Raw genomic sequence first — 19,904 nt, 5'->3', positions numbered from 1 at the left:
GCACCCCATACGAATGATCTTGTCTCCCAAGCCCAAAGCGCTTTCATCAAGAAGAGATGTATTCACGGCAATTTCATGTACGTGCGCAACCTTGCCAGACGTTTGCATCGCAAGAAGACCCCGGCTCTTTCGTTCAAGCTTGTCATCAAGAAAGCGTTTGACTCTGTGCATTGGTACTATCTTTTGGACTTGCTTAACCACCTTGAGTTCCCACCGCGCTTTAGGGGTTGGGTGTCCGCCCTCCTGTCCACGACCTCATTGGGTGTTTTGCTCAATGGTGTGCCTGGAGACCCTTTCCGGCTTGGTCGCGAGCTCAGGCAAGGGGACCCCCTGTCCCCCTTCTCTTTGTGCGGGCCATCGATCCGCTTCATCGGATCATTGAGAAGGCCACTTCACAAGGGTACCTCCATCCCATTGGCGGACATGCTATACCGATTCGGGCCTCCCTTTATGCAGATGCTGCTGCTTTTTTTATTGCCCCAATCAAGGAGGATGTCTGCTTCTTTGCCGGCACCCTCAAGAGTTTCAACGATATTTCTGGATTGATCACAAACTGCTCCAAGAGCTTGGTTGCACCTATAAGATGTGATAATGTGGACCTCCCGGACATCCTGCAATCCTTCCCGGGTCAACAATCCTCCTTCCCAATTCAGTATCTTGGCTTGCCTCTGTTAGTTAAGCATGTGAAAAGGATTCACTTCCAGCCTTTGGAGGACAACATTGCGGTGCAACTCACACTTTGGATGGGAAAGCACATTGTCGCCCCTTGAAGAATGGTTCTCGTTAAGTCCGTCATCACGACCATCTCCATCTACTATATGATGGCTCTGAATCTCCCGGCTGAAGTCTTGAAAAAGGTTGGAAAGCACGTTGTCTCCCCTAGAAGAATGGTTCTCGTTAAGTCCGTCATCACGGCCATCGCCATCTACTACATGATGGCTCTGAATCTCCCGGCTGAAGTCTTGAAAAAGGTTGATGTTCTTCATCGTGCCTATCTGTTGGAATTATGCCCTAGAGGCAATAATAAATGTATAGTTATTATTATAATTCCTGTATCAAGATAATAGTTTATTATCCATGCTATAATTGTATTGAATGAAGACTCATTTACATGTGTGGATACATAGACAAAACACCGTCCCTAGCATGCCTCTAGTTGGCTAGCCAGTTGATCGATGATAGTCAGTGTCTTCTGATTATGAACAAGGTGTTGTTGCTTGATAACTGGATCACGTTATTGGGAGAATCACGTGATGGACTAGACCCAAACTAATAGACGTAGCATGTTGATCGTGTCATTTTGTTGCTACTGTTTTCTGCGTGTCAAGTATTTATTCCTATGACCATGAGATCATATAACTCACTGACACCGGAGGAATGCTTTGTGTGTATCAAACGTCGCAACGTAACTGGGTGACTATAAAGATGCTCTACAGGTATCACCGAAGGTGTTAGTTGAGTTAGTATGCATCAAGACTGGGATTTGTCACTCCGTATGACGGAGAGGTATCTCAGGGCCCACTCGGTAATACAACATCACACACAAGCCTTGCAAGCAATGTAACTTAGTGTAAGTTGCGGGATCTTGTATTACGGAACGAGTAAAGAGACTTGCCGGTAAACGAGATTGAAATAGGTATGCGGATACCGACGATCGAATCTCGGGCAAGTAACATACCGAAGGACAAAGGGAATGACATACGGGATTATACGAATCCTTGGCACTGAGGTTCAAACGATAAGATCTTCGTAGAATATGTAGGATCCAATATGGGCATCCAGGTCCCGCTGTTGGATATTGACCAAGGAGTCTCTCGGGTCATGTCTACATAGTTCTCGAACCCGCAGGGTCTGCACACTTAAGGTTCGACGTTGTTTTATGCGTATTTGAGTTATATGGTTGGTTACCGAATGTTGTTCGGAGTCCCGGATGAGATCACGGACGTCACGAGGGTTTCCGGAATGGTCCGGAAACGAAGATTGATATATAGGATGACCTCATTTGATTACCGGAAGGTTTTCGGAGTTACCGGGAATGTACCGGGAATGACGAATGGGTTCCGGGAGTTCACCGGCGGGGGGGGGGGGCAACCCACCCCGGGGAAGCCCATAGGCTTTGGGGAGACACACCAGCCCTTAGTGGGCTGGTGGGACAGCCCCAAGGGGGCCTATGTGCCAAGAATAAGAAATCAAAGGAAAAAGGAAAAAAAAAAGAGGGAGGAAGTGGGAAGGGAGGGGGACTCCTCCCACCAAACCAAGTCCAACTCGGTTTGGGGGGGGGGGAGTCCTCCCCCCCTTGGCTCGGCCGACTCATTGGGGGTCCTTGGACCCCAAGGCAAGGCCCCCCTCCCTCCTCCTATATATATGGAGCAATTAGGGCTGATTTGAGACGACTTTCTCACGGCTGCCCGACCACATACCTCCATAGTTTTTCCTCTAGAACACGTTTCTGCGGAGCTCGGGCGGAGCCCTGCTAAGACAAGATCATCACCAACCTCCGGAGCGCCGTCATGCTGCCGGAGAACTCTTCTACCTCTCCGTCTCTCTTGCTGGATCAAGAAGGCCGAGATCATCGTCGAGCTGTACGTGTGCTGAACGCGGAGGTGTCGTCCGTTCGGTACTAGATCGTGGGACTGATCGCGGGATTGTTCGCGGGGCGGATCGAGGGACGTGAGGACGTTCCACTACATCAACCGCGTTCTCTAACGCTTCTGCTGTACGATCTACAAGGGTACGTAGATCGCTCATCCCCTCTCGTAGATGGACATCACCATGATAGGTCTTCGTGCGCATAGGAAATTTTTTGTTTCCCATGCGACGTTACCCAACAGTGGCATCATGAGCTAGGTTCATGCGTAGATGTCTTCTCGAGTAGAACACAAAAGTTTTTGTGGGCGGTGATGTGCGCTTTGCTGCCCTCCTTAGTCTTTTCTTGATTCCGCGGTATTGTTGGATTGAAGCGGCTTGGACCGACATTACTCGTACGCTTACGAGAGACTGGTTTCATCGTTACGAGTAACCCCCTTTGCTCAAAGATGACTGGCAAGTGACGGTTTCTCCAACTTTAGTTGAATCGGATTTGACCGAGGAGGTCCTTGGATGAGGTTAAATAGCAACTCATATATCTCCGTTGTGGTGTTTGCGTAAGTAAGATGCGATCCTACTAGATACCCTTGGTCACCACGTAAAACATGCAACAACAAAATTAGAGGACGTCTAACTTGTTTTTGCAGGGTATGATTGTGATGTGATATGGCCAATGATGTGATGTGATATATTGGATGTATGAGATGATCATGTTGTAACAGAAATATCGACTTGCACGTCGATGGTACGGCAACCGGCATGAGCCATAGGGTTGTCCTTATACTAACGTTTGTGCTTGCAGATGCGTTTACTATTTTGCTAGGATGTAGCTTTAGTAGTAATAGCATAAGTAGCACGACAACCCCGATGGCAACACGTTGATGGATGATCATGGTGTGGCGCCGGTGACAAGAAGATTGTGTCGGTGCTTTGGTGATGGAGATCAAGAAGCACGTGATGATGGCCATATTATGTCACTTATTAATTGCATGTGATGTTAATCTTTTTATGCACCTTATTTTGCTTAGAACGACGGTAGCATTATGAGGTGATCTCTCACTAAAATTTCAAGACAAAATTGTGTTCTCCCCGACTGTGCACCGTTGCTACAGTTCGTCGTTTCGAGACACCACGTGATGATCGGGTGTGATAGACTCAACGTTCACATACAACGGGTGCAAAACAGTTGCGCGCGCGGAACACTCGGGTTAAGCTTGACGAGCCTAGCATGTGCAGACATGGCCTCGGAACACATGAGACCGAATGGTCGATCATGAATCATATAGTTGATATGATTAGCATAGGGATGCTTACCACTGAAACTATACTCACTCACGTGATGATCCGACTTGGGATAGTGTAAGTGGATCATGAACCACTCAAATGACTAGAGAGATGTACTTTTTGAGTGGGAGTTTGGCATATAATTTGATTAAGTTGAACTCTAATTATCTTGAACATAGTCTAAGTCCACTTTGAATATATTTGTGTTGTAGATCATGGCTCACGCAAGTGTCATCCTGATTTTTAATACGTTCCTAGAGAAAGCTAAGTTGAAAGATGATGGAAGCAACTTTGTAGACTGGGCTCATAATCTTAAGCTAATCTTACAAGCTGGAAAGAAGGATTATGTCCTTAATGCTGCGCTAGGAGATGAACCACCCGCTACGGCTGATCAGGATGTTAAGAACGCTTGGTTAGCGCGTAAGGAGGACTACTCAATAGTTCAATGTGCAGTCTTGTATGGCTTAGAACCGGGACTTCAACGTTGCTTTGAGCGTCATGGAGCATTTGAGATGTTCCAGGAGTTGAAGTTTATCTTTCATAAGAACGCCCGGATCGAGAGGTATGAGACCTCCGATAAATTCTATGCTTGCAAGATGGAGGAAAACTCGTCTGTCAGTGAACATGTGCTCAAAATGTCTGGGTACTCAAACCGTCTAGCTGAACTGGGGATTGAACTCCCGCAAGAAGCTATCACTGACAGAATCCTTCAATCACTGCCGCCAAGCTATAAAGGCTTTGTGTTGAACTACAACATGCAAGGGATGAACAAGTCTCCCGGCGAGTTGTTTGCGATGCTGAAAGTCGCAGAGTCTGAACTCCGTAAAGAGCACCAAGTGTTGATGGTGAGCAAGACCACTAGTTTCAAGAGAAACGGCAAAGGCAAGAAGGGAAATTCGAAGAAGAGCGGCAAGCCTGTTGCCAATCCGCCGAAGAAACCCAAGGCTGGACCTAAGCCTGAAACAGAGTGCTTCTATTGCAAGGGTATGGGTCACTCGAAGCGCAATTGCCCCAAGTATCTGGCAGATAAGAAGGCGGGCAAAGAAAAATCAGGTATATTTGATATACATGTTATTGATGTGTACTTAACCGGCTCTCGTAGTAGTGCCTGGGTATTCGATACCGGTTCTGTTGCTCACATTTGCAACTCGAAACAGGAACTGCGGAATAGACGAAGGCTGGCGAAAGACGAAGTGACGATGCGCGTAGGAAATTGTTCCAAGGTTGATGCAATCGCTGTCGGCATAGTGTCACTTCAGCTACCATCGGGATTAGTGATGAACTTAAATCATTGTTATTTAGTGCTTGCGTTGAGCATGAACATTATATTAGGATCTTGTTTATTGCGAGATGGTTACTCTTTTAAGTCTGAGAATAATAGTTGTTCTATTTCTATGAGTAACATCTTTTATGGTCATGCACCGAATGTGAGAGGATTGTTCGTATTGAATCTTGATAGCGATACGCATATACATAACATTGAGACCAAAAGAGTTAGAGTAAACAATGATAGCGCCATATTTTTGTGGCACTGCCGCTTGGGTCATATTGGTGTAAAGCGCATGAAGAAACTCCATGCTGATGGACTTTTGGAGTCACTTGACTTTGATTCACTTGACACGTGCGAACCATGCCTCATGGGCAAGATGACTAAGACTCCGTTCTCCGGAACAATGGAGCGTGCAAGTGACTTGTTGGAAATCATACATACCGATGTGTGTGGTCCAATGAGCGTAGAGGCACGCGGCGGATATCGTTATTTCCTCACCTTCACTGACGATTTAAGTAGATATGGTTATGTCTACTTGATGAAACACAAGTCTGAAACATTTGAAAAGTTCAAGCAATTTCAGAGTGAAGTGGAAAATCATCGTAACAAGAAGATCAAGTTCCTACGGTCTGATCGTGGGGGTGAATATCTGAGTTTCGAGTTTGGTGCTCACTTAAGACAATGTGGAATTGTTTCACAGTTAACACCGCCTGGAACACCACAGCGTAATGGTGTGTCCGAACGTCGTAATCGTACTTTGTTAGAGATGGTGCGATCTATGATGTCTCTTACTGATTTGCCGTTATCATTTTGGGGTTATGCATTAGAAACAGCTGCATTCACTTTAAATAGGGCACCATCAAAATCCGTTGAGACGACACCATACGAACTGTGGTATGGCAAAAGGCCAAAGTTGTCGTTTCTTAATGTTTGGGGATGTGATGCTTATGTCAAAAAGCTTCAGCCTGAAAAGCTGGAACCCAAAGCGGAAAAATGCGTCTTCATAGGCTACCCAAAAGAGACAGTTGGGTACACCTTCTATCTCAAATCCGAGGGCAAAGTATTTGTTGCTAAGAACAGAACTTTTCTCGAGAAGGAGTTTCTCTCGAGAGAATTGAGTGGGAGGAAGATAGAACTTGACGAGGTTGTCGAACCTCTCATCCCTCTGGATGGTGGCGCAGGGCAAGGGGAAACCTCTGTCATTGCAACGCCGGTTGAGGAGGAAGTTAATGATGATGATCATGAAACTCCAGTTCAAGTTTCTGTTGAACCACGCAGGTCGACGAGATCACGCGCTGCTCCAGAGTGGTACGGTAATCCCGTCTTATCAATCATGTTGTTAGACAACAATGAACCTGCGCATTATGAAGAAGCAATGGTGGGCCCAGATTCCAACAAATGGCTAGAAGCCATGAAATCTGAGATAGGATCCATGTATGAGAACAAAGTGTGGACTTTGGAGATACTACCTGAGGGCCGCAAGGCTATTCAGAACAAATGGATCTTTAAGAAGAAGACGGACGCTGACGGTAATGTGACCGTTTATAAAGCTCGACTTGTGGCAAAGGGTTTTTCACAAGTTCCAGGAATTGACTACGATGAGACTTTCTCTCCCGTGGCAATGCTTAAGTCCGTCAGAATCATGTTGGCAATAGCTGCATTTTTCGATTATGAAATCTGGCAGATGGATGTCAAAACGGCGTTCCTTAACGGTTTCCTTAAGGAAGAGTTGTATATGATGCAACCCGAAGGTTTTGTCGATCCTAAAAATGCTGACAAGGTGTGCAAGCTCCAGCGATCCATTTATGGACTGGTGCAAGCATCTCGGAGTTGGAACAAACGCTTTGATGAGGTGATCAAAGCATTTGGGTTTATACAAGTGGTTGGAGAATCTTGTATTTACAAGAAAGTGAGTGGGAGCTCTGTGGCGTTTCTAATATTATATGTGGATGACATATTACTGATTGGAAACAACGTAGAGCTTTTGGAGAGCATAAAAGGTTACTTGAATAAAAGTTTCTCTATGAAGGACCTAGGAGAAGCTGCTTACATTCTAGGCATTAAGATCTATAGGGATAGATCAAAACGCCTGATAGGACTTTCACAAAGCACATACCTTGATAAAGTTTTGACGAGGTTCAAAATGGAACAGTCCAAGAAAGGGTTCTTGCCAGTGTTACAAGGTACGAGATTGAGTAAGACTCAGTGCCCAGCAACTGATGAAGATAGAGAGCATATGCGCTCCGTCCCCTATGCTTCAGCCATAGGTTCTATCATGTATGCGATGTTGTGCACTAGACCGGATGTTAGCCTGGCCATAAGTATGGCAGGTAGGTTCCAGAGTAATCCAGGAGTGGATCACTGGACAGCGGTCAAGAATATCCTGAAGGACCTGAAAAGGACTAAGGAGATGTTTCTCGTGTATGGAGGTGACGAAGAGCTCGCCGTAAAAGGTTGCGTCGATGCAAGCTTTGACACAGATCCGAACGACTCTAAGTCGCAAACCGGATACGTATTTATTCTTAATGGGGGTGCAGTAAGCTGGTGCAGTTCCAAGCAAAGCGTCGTAGCAGATTCTACATGTGAAGCGGAGTACATGGCTGCCTCGGAGGCGGCTAAGGAGGGTGTCTGGATGAAGCAGTTCATGACGGATCTTGGAGTGGTGCCAAGTGCACTGGATCCAATAACCTTGTTCTGTGACAACACTGGTGCCATTGCCTTAGCAAAGGAGCCAAGGTTTCACAAGAAGACCAGACAAATCAAACGACGCTTCAACCTCATCCGCGACTACGTCAAGGAGGAGGACGTAAATATATGCAAAGTGCACACGGATCTGAATGTAGCAGACCCGCTGACTAAACCTCTTCCACGGCCAAAACATGATCGACACTAGAACTGTATGGGTGTTAGATTTATTACAATGTAATTCACATGGTGATGTGAGGGCTAGATTATTGACTCTAGTGCAAGTGGGAGACTGTTGGAATTATGCCCTAGAGGCAATAATAAATGTATAGTTATTATTATAATTCCTGTATCAAGATAATAGTTTATTATCCATGCTATAATTGTATTGAATGAAGACTCATTTACATGTGTGGATACATAGACAAAACACCGTCCCTAGCATGCCTCTAGTTGGCTAGCCAGTTGATCGATGATAGTCAGTGTCTTCTGATTATGAACAAGGTATTGTTGCTTGATAACTGGATCACGTCATTGGGAGAATCACGTGATGGACTAGACCCAAACTAATAGACGTAGCATGTTGATCGTGTCATTTTGTTGCTACTGTTTTCTGCGTGTCAAGTATTTATTCCTATGACCATGAGATCATATAACTCACTGACACCGGAGGAATGCTTTGTGTGTATCAAACGTCGCAACGTAACTGGGTGACTACAAAGATGCTCTACAGGTATCACCGAAGGTGTTAGTTGAGTTAGTATGGATCAAGACTGGGATTTGTCACTCCGTATGACGGAGAGGTATCTCAGGGCCCACTCGGTAATACAACATCACACACAAGCCTTGCAAGCAATGTAACTTAGTGTAAGTTGCGGGATCTTGTATTACGGAACGAGTAAAGAGACTTGCCGGTAAACGAGATTGAAATAGGTATGCGGATACTGACGATCGAATCTCGGGCAAGTAACATACCGAAGGACAAAGGGAATGACATACGGGATTATACGAATCCTTGGCACTGAGGTTCAAACGATAAGATCTTCGTAGAATATGTAGGATCCAATATGGGCATCCAGGTCCCGCTGTTGGATATTGACCAAGGAGTCTCTCGGGTCATGTCTACATAGTTCTCGAACCCGCAGGGTCTGCACACTTAAGGTTCGACGTTGTTTTATGCGTATTTGAGTTATATGGTTGGTTACCGAATGTTGTTCGGAGTCCCGGATGAGATCACGGACGTCACGAGGGTTTCCGGAATGGTCCGGAAACGAAGATTGATATATAGGATGACCTCATTTGATTACCGGAAGGTTTTCGGAGTTACCGGGAATGTACCGGGAATGACGAATGGGTTCTGGGAGTTCACCGGGGGGGGGGGGGGCAACCCACCCCGGGGAAGCCCATAGGCTTTGGGGAGACACACCAGCCCTTAGTGGGCTGGTGGGACAGCCCCAAGGGGGCCTATGCGCCAAGAATAAGAAATCAAAGGAAAAAGGAAAAAATAAAGAGGGAGGAAGTGGGAAGGGAGGGGGACTCCTCCCACCAAACCAAGTCCAACTCGGTTTGGGGGGGGGGAGTCCTCCCCCCCTTGGCTCGGCCGACTCCTTGGGGGTCCTTGGACCCCAAGGCAAGGCCCCCCCTCCCTCCTCCTATATATATGGAGCAATTAGGGCTGATTTGAGACGACTTTCTCACGGCTGCCCGACCACATACCTCCATAGTTTTTCCTCTAGATCGCGTTTCTGCGGAGCTCGGGCGGAGCCCTACTGAGACAAGATCATCACCAACCTCCGGAGCGCCGTCACGCTGCCGGAGAACTCTTCTACCTCTCCGTCTCTCTTGCTGGATCAAGAAGGCCGAGATCATCGTCGAGCTGTACGTGTGCTGAACGCGGAGGTGCCGTCCGTTCGGTACTAGATCGTGGGACTGATCGCGGGATTGTTCACGGGGCGGATCGAGGGACGTGAGGACGTTCCACTACATCAACCGCGTTCTCTAACGCTTCTGCTGTACGATCTACAAGGGTACGTAGATCGCTCATCCCCTCTCGTCGATGGACATCACCATGATAGGTCTTCGTGCGCGTAGGAAAATTTTTGTTTCCCATGCAACGTTACCCAACACTATCTATCTGCCGGGTGTGACAAGGTCACGGGAGGAAAATGTAAGGTGAATTAGGAGCAGGTTTGCAAGTCAAAGCTGCACGATGGTCTTGGGATTCTAAACCTAGAAAAGTTCGTGACTGCTCTAAGGCTCCGTTGGTTGTGGTTCGACTGGCTAGACCCGCCCAAGCCCTAGGTGGGCTTGGGCACTCCTTGCAGCAAGCATGATCACGACATCTTCGCGTCGGTCTCCAACATTCAGGTGGGAGATAGCCTCCGTGCATCTTTCTGGGAGTCAGCTTGACTGGATGGCATAAGACCGAAAGATATTGCTCCTAAAATATGTGAAATCTCCAGCAAGAAGAATTGCTCAGTTCACAAGGCATTGTCTAACGCCTTCTGGATCTCTCAGGTGAAGGCAACCTCGGTCGTCTCCCGTGAGCACATCGCCCAGTTTGTCACGCTTTGGGAAAGACTCACCCACATCCACTTGGACCCGACCCGGCGGGACTCCATCAGCTGGAAGCTCACATCTGACGGTCAATACTCCGCTTCCTCGGCATACCGGGCTCAGTCCATGGGTTTGGTGGGCACGGAAATGAACCAATATGTATGAAAAAACTGATCCCTTCAAAGTGCAAATTCTTTGACTCACTCGTTATCAACAATAGGATTTGGACGTCTGACCGATTGCATCGTCGCGGATGGCTGAACTGCAACCTATGTCCGCTCTGCCAACAAGCTCAGGAGACGGCGGCCCACCTTCTCTTCCAGTGCCGATACACTATTTGGGTTTGGAACATGATCAAAACTTGGCTGGCTCTCCATGATGTATGACCTAACAACTGGACGGATCTGCACTCTCTTAAGGAGTGGTGGAGTCAGAATGGCACTAAGAGGACCCCGTCGCGATGGCCGCTTGCCTCCCTCATGATGCTCATCTCTTGGGAAATATGGAAGGAGCGCAATGCCTAAGTTTTCCGCAACAGGACCGTACCAGTTGGCATGGTGGTGGACAAGATCAAGGAGGAATGCTCGCTTTGGAGCGTAGCGGGTGTGAAACATTTGTGTAATATCATGCCGCGAGAGTGATATCTTATTTGGCCTACAACCTCAACTCTTAACCTTCTTCCTTAATTAATGCAAATGGCAAATCTTTTGCCTCGTTTCAAAAAATATATATTTCAAATGTTTGAGTACCCCGATAGAAAATAATACTAGTAGAAAATTCCACGGCTTAAGTGGTCCTTTTTTTGCGGGGTAGCTTAAGAGGTCATTTCATTCGTGGCCAAAGTTTTGTCATGATTTTGAAACTGAATTTGTGTTACTTGAATTACAATCTGCATGGCATAACTAAACTACATCACCTGGACGAGAATTGAGCCATGCAATTGCACAATGTTCGATGCATACAAAATTTGCGAGATAATCAATAACCGTGTTTTGCCAACGGCTAAAGAGAGTAATACAAGATCTGTTAATTGCATGAATTGTTCCTTCTCCCTAAGCGGCAACTAGGGTCACTAGTAGAAAAAGGGCATTTTGTCCTGGTTCGTAAGGGCCTTATGTCCCGGTTTTGGAACCGGGACTAAAAGGTTGTTACTAATGCCCTCGGACTTTAGTCCTGGTTCTTACACCAACCGGGACAGATGGGCCTCCACGTGGCCGCTGCCGCCAGGCCAGGCAGGGGGGCCTTTAGTCCCAGTTGGTGACACCAACCGGGACCAAAAGGCATCCACGCATCAGCACGTGGCAGAAGCTGAGTTTTTTTGAAAGGGGTTGGTTTAGGGGTTAATTTAGGTTGTTATATACACAAACCAAGGAGCATCCATGAGCAAGCACAAAAAGAAATAATTTTATCTTTCATCAATGAGCATCCATGAGCATGCACAAAATTTCATCAGGCACACCACCATCATATTTAAAAGTGCAGTAGCAGTTCAACACTATCGTACTTAAAAGATTTACACTATAAAGATTAAAGCTCCATCAGGTTCTTAAGATCTTCACTCCTGCTTCTTCACCTTCTCCTTCATCATCCTGATGCGCTTAGAGCGGCAAAGCCCCATGCCAGGCTGTGGGATGTACTCCTCTACCAGAATTGGCATGGCCCTGTCGCCCAGCTGTGGGATCACCATCGCGAGGCCATCGTCGCTGCTACTTTTGTTGTAGCCAGAGTCGCTGCTACTTTTGCTATAGCCAGAGTCGCTGCTGCCATAGACATAGCACCTGTCACAGTACTCGCTGCTCCTGCTCCCATTGCCTTGCCAAATGCAAAAAAAGTTTTTTTTAAATGGGTGTGAGACATAGCCTAATGGATAGGAAGAAGAGACAGAGCGTACTGGCATCGTCGTCGTCCTGGTGGCGCCTCTGACACATAGTCGTGTCGAACACCTTCACGGCGAACATGGCGTTGTCGTCGTACCTGAAGACAAGGAAGTACCCGTGCCGTAGGTCGTAGGCACGGACGAACTGCTTCCAGCCACGATCTAGGTACATGCTTCCATCGGTGTCGAACGCGACCTCCACATCCCACAGCTTGCGAAGCCCGTTTCCGGCCTTCTCAGCTTCATGTTCTGTGGCCGATGACCGTCCAACATCTTCACAAAATTGTCCGGCAGCACCAGCCTGCTGGAGGATTTCTCAAGTATAATCGTGAAGAACTCCATCTCTGAAAAGCAGCAGAAGAGACCAATTACTACCCTTTACAACATTGTCAGTACTCGCTGCTCCTGCTCCCATTGCCTTGCCAAATGCAAAAAAATTTTAAAAAAAATGGGTGTGAGACATAGCCTAATGGAGAGGAAGAAGAGACAGAGCATACTGGCATCATCGTCGTCCTGGTAGCGCCTCCGACACATAGTTGTGTCGAACACCTTCACGGCGAACGTGGCGTTGCCGTCGTACCTGAAGACAAGGAAGTACCCGTGCCGCAGGTCGTAGGCATGGACGAACTGCTTCCAGCCACGATCTAGGTACATGCTTCCATCGGTGTCGAACACCACCTCCACGTCCCACAGCTTGCGAAGCCCGTTGCCGGCATGCCTCAGCTTCATGTTCTGTGGCCGATGACGGTCCAGCATCTTCACAAAATTGTTCGGCAGCACCTGCCTGCTGGAGGATTTCTCAAGTATAATCATGAAGAACTCCATCTCTGAAAAGCAGCTTAAGAGACCAATTACTACCATTTACAACATTGTCATACAACATTTACAGCAACATGATCATCAGTATTAGGTAGGACTTTTCTGCATAGTGCTCTCCAATTTTAGCATTCAAAGTAGGAGTACTTTTCCAATTTGAGCATTCAATAAGCAAAACCAAATCGTAAAATAAAGTAGTATTCAAATTAGCATGCATTCAATTATAAGCAAAACTACATCATCTCTTGTCATACATATAGCATCACTAATACAGCTAGAACCGTAGCGCCCGACGGGTATCGTCGCGGGCGGTGGACACCCAAAGAGAAGGAACCATCACAGGATCATAGCTCCAGTGAGATCCCTGAAGAACCTGCCAGGTATTGTTGAACCTGCCCTCCAACGCAATCATGTAGCGACGAACGTGCTCGTCCTCCTCTCTAACACGGTGACGTACCACTTCCGCGATGTCCGGAAGCCTCGGCACCGTCACTGGCCCACGCGACCGCCACCAAACAAGGATCGGGTCAACAACGGGCTGACTCCTCACCAACCTACGACCCCTGGAAGGTAGCACCTCCCAATACCAGTCGGGCGGAGCCCAGTCCCAGACAGGGCCCCTCTGATCAAGCAGGTGTCGTCCTCCGCTGAGTTGACGACGAGGATGCGGGATAAGCATCGTAAAATGAACTAAAAAAACTAGTTCTATTAATTTTCTTGCTAAAAATAAACTATTTCTTATATCAGTGTGCTTCTAAAAATAAATAACAAATTACCACATCACCACATCACAGTATTTAGAAAGAGTGTGTGTTGACTATATGAGACAATTATGGTCCTATAGGCCATGGATTTTTCATGCTCTTTGCAAGTCAAGGATAAGACAATGATCTTGGTTATAGAAACAATAAAGTATAGGTATTGGTGAAGCTTCTAAAATTTGACATATTCGATCTTTGCATATATATGAACATACAAACATGCATATTCAACAATAATATCACCAAAAAAATCTTTTAACAGAAAAAATATATTTGCTCACGGCGACGGTGTCGGGGACGGCGACGGCGAGATGCGGCGCGGGACGGGGCGGCGTGGCGACAATCGACGGTGAGGTGCGGCGCGGGCCGGGGCCGGGCGGCGACGGGCAGGGGCCGGCGGCGTCGCGGGGCGCGGGGCGCGGCGCGGGGGGCGGCGACGGCGTCGGGGCGGCGCGGGACGATGACGGCGACGACGAGGTGGAGACGAACGGTCAGCCTGGCGGCATCGGGCGGCAGGGAAGAACGAACTGAACCAAATTTTCGCGGGTGCTGCTTATATAGGCAGAGCATTGGTCCTGGTTCATAGCACCAACCGGGACCAAAGGTCTCTTTTCAGCAACCCAAAGGGCGGGAAACAGAGACCTTTAGTCCCGGTTGGTGCCACCAACCGGGACCAAAGGCCTCTTTTCAGCAGCCGAAAGGGCGGGAAACAGAGACCTTTGGTCCCGGTTGGTGCCACCAACCAGTACCAATGCACCCCTTTAGTCCCGGTTGGTGCCACCAACCGGGACCAAAGGGCGTGAGCTGGCGTGGTGCGGTGCTATGTGTAGTCCCACCTCGCTAGCCGAGGGGGGCTCGGAGTGGTTTATAAGCCCTGCCGAACCAACCACTTCGAGCTCCTATCTACTGCAGGCTTATGGGCCTAAAATCACTCGCTATGCTTGTGGGCCTATTGGGCCTACTGCAGGCTTGCATCCTGGCCCTAGTAATGGGTTTCTAGTCGTATGCAGGCCGTGATGGCCCTATAGGTGGCACTTTTTAAAAAAAAATCATGTTTTTTGCTTTCTTTTTTGTTTCTAATTACTTATTTATTTTCTTTTACGATAATTATTTTTGCTATTAAAGTTTGTAACAAAGTTCTAATTACTTATTTATTTTCTTTTATGATAATTCTTTTTGCTTTTCATGTTTTGAACAAAATTCTAATTACTTATTTATTTTATTTTATGATAATTATTTTTGCTATTAAAGTTTGTAACAAAATTCTATATAATTTTAGTTTCAATCATACTAGAGGTTTATAAAAGCTTTTTAGTTGATTCCTTTAGTACCAGTTCTAAGGCTGTTACAAAGGCATTTTATTTGGTACAAGTTTTAAGGCTCGGGCCCCACGAGCACATTTTAGTACCGGTTCGTGGCATCAACCGGTAAAAGATTTTTTTAGTTGATTCTTTCTGCGGCTGTTTTTTAGTCCCACCTCACCAAGCGAGAGGCACTCGCAGCGGTTTATAAGCCCTGAGTATAGAGACGATGAAGGGAGAAGCGCAGTGCTCACCTGCACGTTGGCCTGAAGCTAAGAAACGTGCAGGTGAGCATTGCACCTCTCTTTTATTTTGGCATGGTATCATCATTTCATCCACATAGCATATGCAAAAACTGGATGCACTTCGTGTACGAAACGGACAATCTCTTTCGAAGTATCAGGATTTCATACGGAAACTTGTCTGTTACAACATGCATTTCAAATGAACTACAAAAATGTTGAAAGTTGGCATGGTATCATCATAATAGTTGTGGAGAAAGTCTTCACTTTTTCTTCTCTTGTGCCCTTTCCTTATTGTGCCATAACCATGGATAATCTTCATCATTTATGAGGATGCTTGGGTGAGCCTTGACTTTGAAGGGAGGAATTTCATGAAACTTTTCATAATCTTCGGACATGTCTGTCTTGCCCTCCACTCCCACGATGTCCCATTTTCCTGAAAGAACTATGTGGCGCTTTGGCTCATCGTATGATGTATTCGCTTCCTTATTTTTTCTTTTTCTCGGTTTGATAGACATGTCCTTCACATAGATAACCTCTGCCACATCATTGGCTAGGATGAACGGTTCGTCAGTGTACCCAAGATTGTTCAGATCCACTGTTATCATTCCGTACTGTGGCTCTACCTGTACCCCGCCTCCTGACAGATTGACCCATTTGCACTTAACCAAAGGGACCTTAAAATCTACTCCATAGTCAAGTTCCCATATGTCCACTATGTAATCATAAAATGTGTCCTTTCCCCTCTCGGTGGCTGCATCAAAGCGGACACCGCTGTTTTGGTTGGTGCTCTTTTGATCTTGGGCGATCGTGTAAAATGTATTCCCATTTATCTCGTATCCTTTCCAAATCGTAACAGTCGAAGATGGTCCCCTGGACAACGAGTACAACTCATCACAAACAGTGTTTTCATCTCTGAGACGTGTTTCCAACCAACTGCTGAAAGTCCTGATGTGTTCACATGTAATCCAGTCGTCGCACTGCTCCAGGTGTTTGGAGCGCAGACTGTTCTTGTGTTCATCGACATAAGGGGTCACCAAGGTAGAGTTCTCACTACTAGGAAAAGGGCTATAGATGATATAGATACTAATGGCACACCACACAAGCAGTGCGCCACTACTATATAGTAGTGGCGCACCATGTGAGGTGTGCCATTAGTGTGGTGGACACTAATGGCGCACCACACACTCGGTGCGCCATTACTATATTTTTTTTATTTTTATTTTTTTTGCAAAACTACTAATGACGCACGAGCAGCTGGTGCGCCATTAGTAATCCTACTGTTAGTAGTGCGCCACTACTATAACTTTTTTTGGGTTTTTTTTTGCAAACTACTAATGGCGCACCACAGCTAGTGCGCCATTAGTAACCAGTGTTACTAATGGCGCAGCTGTTGGTGGTGCGCCACTACTACTATTTTTTTTGCAGAACTACTAATGGCGCACCACCAGCTGATGCGCCATTTCTATCACCCCCGCTAAAATCCCCATGCTAGTCCCCTCGCTCTGTGGAGAGGACCTGGTCGCCACTCTCCTCTTCCTGCAGCCTGGTCTCCCTCCAAACCCTAGCCCCGCACGCCGCCGGCCGCGCTGCTCCACCTCCTCCTCTCCTCCACTTCTCTCCTCCCTCCCTCCCTTGATCTGTTTCCTCTCCTTGCCCGCGCCGCCTCCTCCCGCACGGATAAGACCGGATCCCCGCCGCAACCGGTAGAGCTCCTCACTGGCGGCGGCCAGATCGGTTTCGTCGGTGGCCACATCGGTTTCGTTGACCCGGCGCCGATGTCAAAGTCGTCTCGCATAGCGCCGTCCAACATTATTCTAGCAAAGCGTCTCTCTCTCTCTCTCCCCCCAAAAAAGAAAAGAAAAAAGGGAGCGGCCGCCGGCGTAAGCGGCGGAGGCGGAGGGAAGAAAGGTGCGGCCTTTCTTGCCTAAAATTCCAGCGGCGGAGGCGAATACAAGGAGGAGGAGGAGGGAGGGAGGCTAAATCCTCGTCGTTCGTCCCCCGAATCGCCATTTCCGCGTGAGCGAGAGATTCGTCCTCCGCCGGCGGAGATGCAGGCCGCCGCCCCGTGGAGCAAGGGCCTCCCCGGCCTGCGGAGCCACATCTGCGCTGCCGCGTCGTTCCACTCCACGCCCGCCTCCCCCGCCAAGTGGAAGGGCAAGTGAGATTCCAAGGTCCGGCCGCAGTGACTCAAGCCCCCCCTCTTTTCCCGTTTCCAGCCACGAATCTTTTCATTTTGACATGTAATTTGTTCCTGGTCTCAGTAGGGTTATCCGTATTGATTTACTACAAGTTACAACATCACTCTTGTTCATATATTTTTTCCATATATGTTTAGCTTAAATGCTGACCCTATAATTTCCTGCTCCCAATTCATTGTGCAGCATGAACATGGGGAACGGAAGCTATCCAAGGTATGCTTGGGACACATCTCTCAGTTGTAATATGGACTGGTTGGGAACATGAGCGCCACCATTAATGTCAAACGCACTTGAAGCTCAAATCAGCAGTTTAACTTCATGCCTGTTGCAGCTTGCAAGATGCAACAGTGACTGCATGGAGTTATACTAAGGGAGTAAATGTACTCCCTCTATTCATTGATATAAGACGTTTTGGCAATACAAACTGAGACTGGTTGGGAACATGAGCACCATTATATTAAAATGAACAGAGATAGTATATTTTACTACATGTTTTCCCTCAGGGTGCTTGCATTCTCATACAGTTGCATAGAGCTCTTGGTAATTGTTTTCTAAAAACTTGCTAGCATATAAGGTTTTATAGCTACATACCACAATTTGATTTGTGAAAATGGAATTGAGCACCTCTCACTGTGTTATGCATTTGTTTCACTGCCATGTGTTTAGTAGATCATGAACTGATGCATTCAAGGGATCTCCAAAAGCTGGAAGGCACTCTTTCTCCTTTGCATTTGGAGGTTCATCATTTAGCTCTCTTACATCCATTCAACTGTGAATGGAGATTTCCGTTCGTTTATTTGATTTTATCTTCCCAGGATTAAAAAATGCACTTATTGTTTTGCGTGCTATACTTTTCAGGAAATGGATCTGGCCCGATCTTTAAGGCAAAATAAATTCAGAATTAAATTATGTGAGGTAGTACGGTGCCAAGTTCTTATATATTTGCATTCCATCTCTTTGTTGCAACTACGATTGTATGGTTGGGTCACCTTTTTGTCAGCACTCAGCATCATGTTTTTGTTCCTCTCTTGTTCATTTGTGTTTCATTATTTCTTATTGTTTTTCCTACAGAAAAAATCCTCAGAAGGTGGAAACCGGGGTGGTTCTCTTAACAAAAAGCTCAAAAAGGATAAGCTTGTAGGTCCAACAGGGAAAAATACCAAATCCGAAACAAGCATGGTTTCTGCGGCACCTCGTGTGAAACCGGAGCTAACCCTTCCAGCAACGTAATTTTTTCCTCTTTGTAAATTTCTCTATGAGAAGCTCAGTTTGATCTACAGTTCTAAATAATTCCTCAACTGTAGCCTTTGAAAAATATAAATACCATTCCTATAACTGAATGTGAGTGTCATGCGGCCTTCTTGGAACCTAAAATTAAGGCTGAAGTGTTTTGTGCGGGGTCTCTTAGATTCATTTGAGAACATAATGGGTTCACCTTTTAACAATGTGTATTGATTTCCTTTGAAAAATAGTGGGTGTTTAATGTGATGTATCTCAAAGTTTGGGGCGTCCAGGAATTTTAGAATCTAACTTGAAAATGATATGAGAGAAGTCTTGAGCCTTATGCTATTATTTTGAAAAAAAGGCAATATTGCGCACAAATAAATTAAATAGTATTTTGGCTCAGAAATGAACTATTGAATTCAAAGGAGCATTTTGACCCTATAGTGCTCTGAATAGTTTGATGTCAAGTCCTTCTAGAAGTCTAGGAAGAATATGGCGAGAGGAAATGAAATGTTCGGACTCATCGTACCGGCCAAATGTAGGACACTTCATTTCCTCTCGTCATTTCCATCCTGAATTTGACCTGCCAAACACCAACTGAAGGAAGAATACTCCTGCAGAACTGATGTTAGTTTTGTTGAGTCGTGCAGCCTGAGAGGTGTGTGGCTTATATCAGGGATACCGAAGCGCATTACCATTCATTGATCATTTTGTAGTTTGTTTTCCCTTATTCGTAATTTAATCTGTTAGAAATAAGTTTCCTTTTATTTAAGATGACATCCCTAAAATAGGGAAAGTTGTGTCCATGATTCAAGCATGAATGAACTTCTAAATGTAACCCAACTCTGTCTATCTTTCTCCCCAGTACCCCTCCTCTTGAAGCCTTCAACGTTTGATTACTTTTCTCACGTAGGTATTTGCTTTCATTGAACTATGGTTCTATTGCTTCAGAACAAGGTTCATCAGCTGAACAATATGATGTGCTCTGTGTGATGCCAACATTTGTGCTTCTTCTGGTAGAATTAATAACCAGCCTCACTGTCTTATATCTACCGGTGATAATATGATTGTTTGATTATCAGTGCTTGGTCCATGCCCATGA

General features: G+C 46.4%; 1 long non-coding RNA gene across 1 annotated transcript; it reads left to right on the top strand.

Annotated features, from left to right (window-relative positions):
* Positions 1 to 18,090: 18,090 nt before the first annotated feature.
* On the top strand, positions 18,091 to 18,918 carry LOC123441000. The gene is made up of 3 exons (XR_006630390.1): positions 18,091 to 18,315; positions 18,437 to 18,493; positions 18,650 to 18,918. It is a non-coding gene; the product is annotated as an uncharacterized LOC123441000 (long non-coding RNA).
* Positions 18,919 to 19,904: the final 986 nt, after the last annotated feature.

Source organism: Hordeum vulgare, chromosome 3H, assembly GCF_904849725.1.
Source record: "Hordeum vulgare subsp. vulgare chromosome 3H, MorexV3_pseudomolecules_assembly, whole genome shotgun sequence".
Lineage (NCBI taxonomy): Eukaryota > Viridiplantae > Streptophyta > Magnoliopsida > Poales > Poaceae > Hordeum > Hordeum vulgare.
Note: the sequence above shows the minus strand (reverse complement) of the source record. Positions and strands in the feature narration are given on the sequence as shown.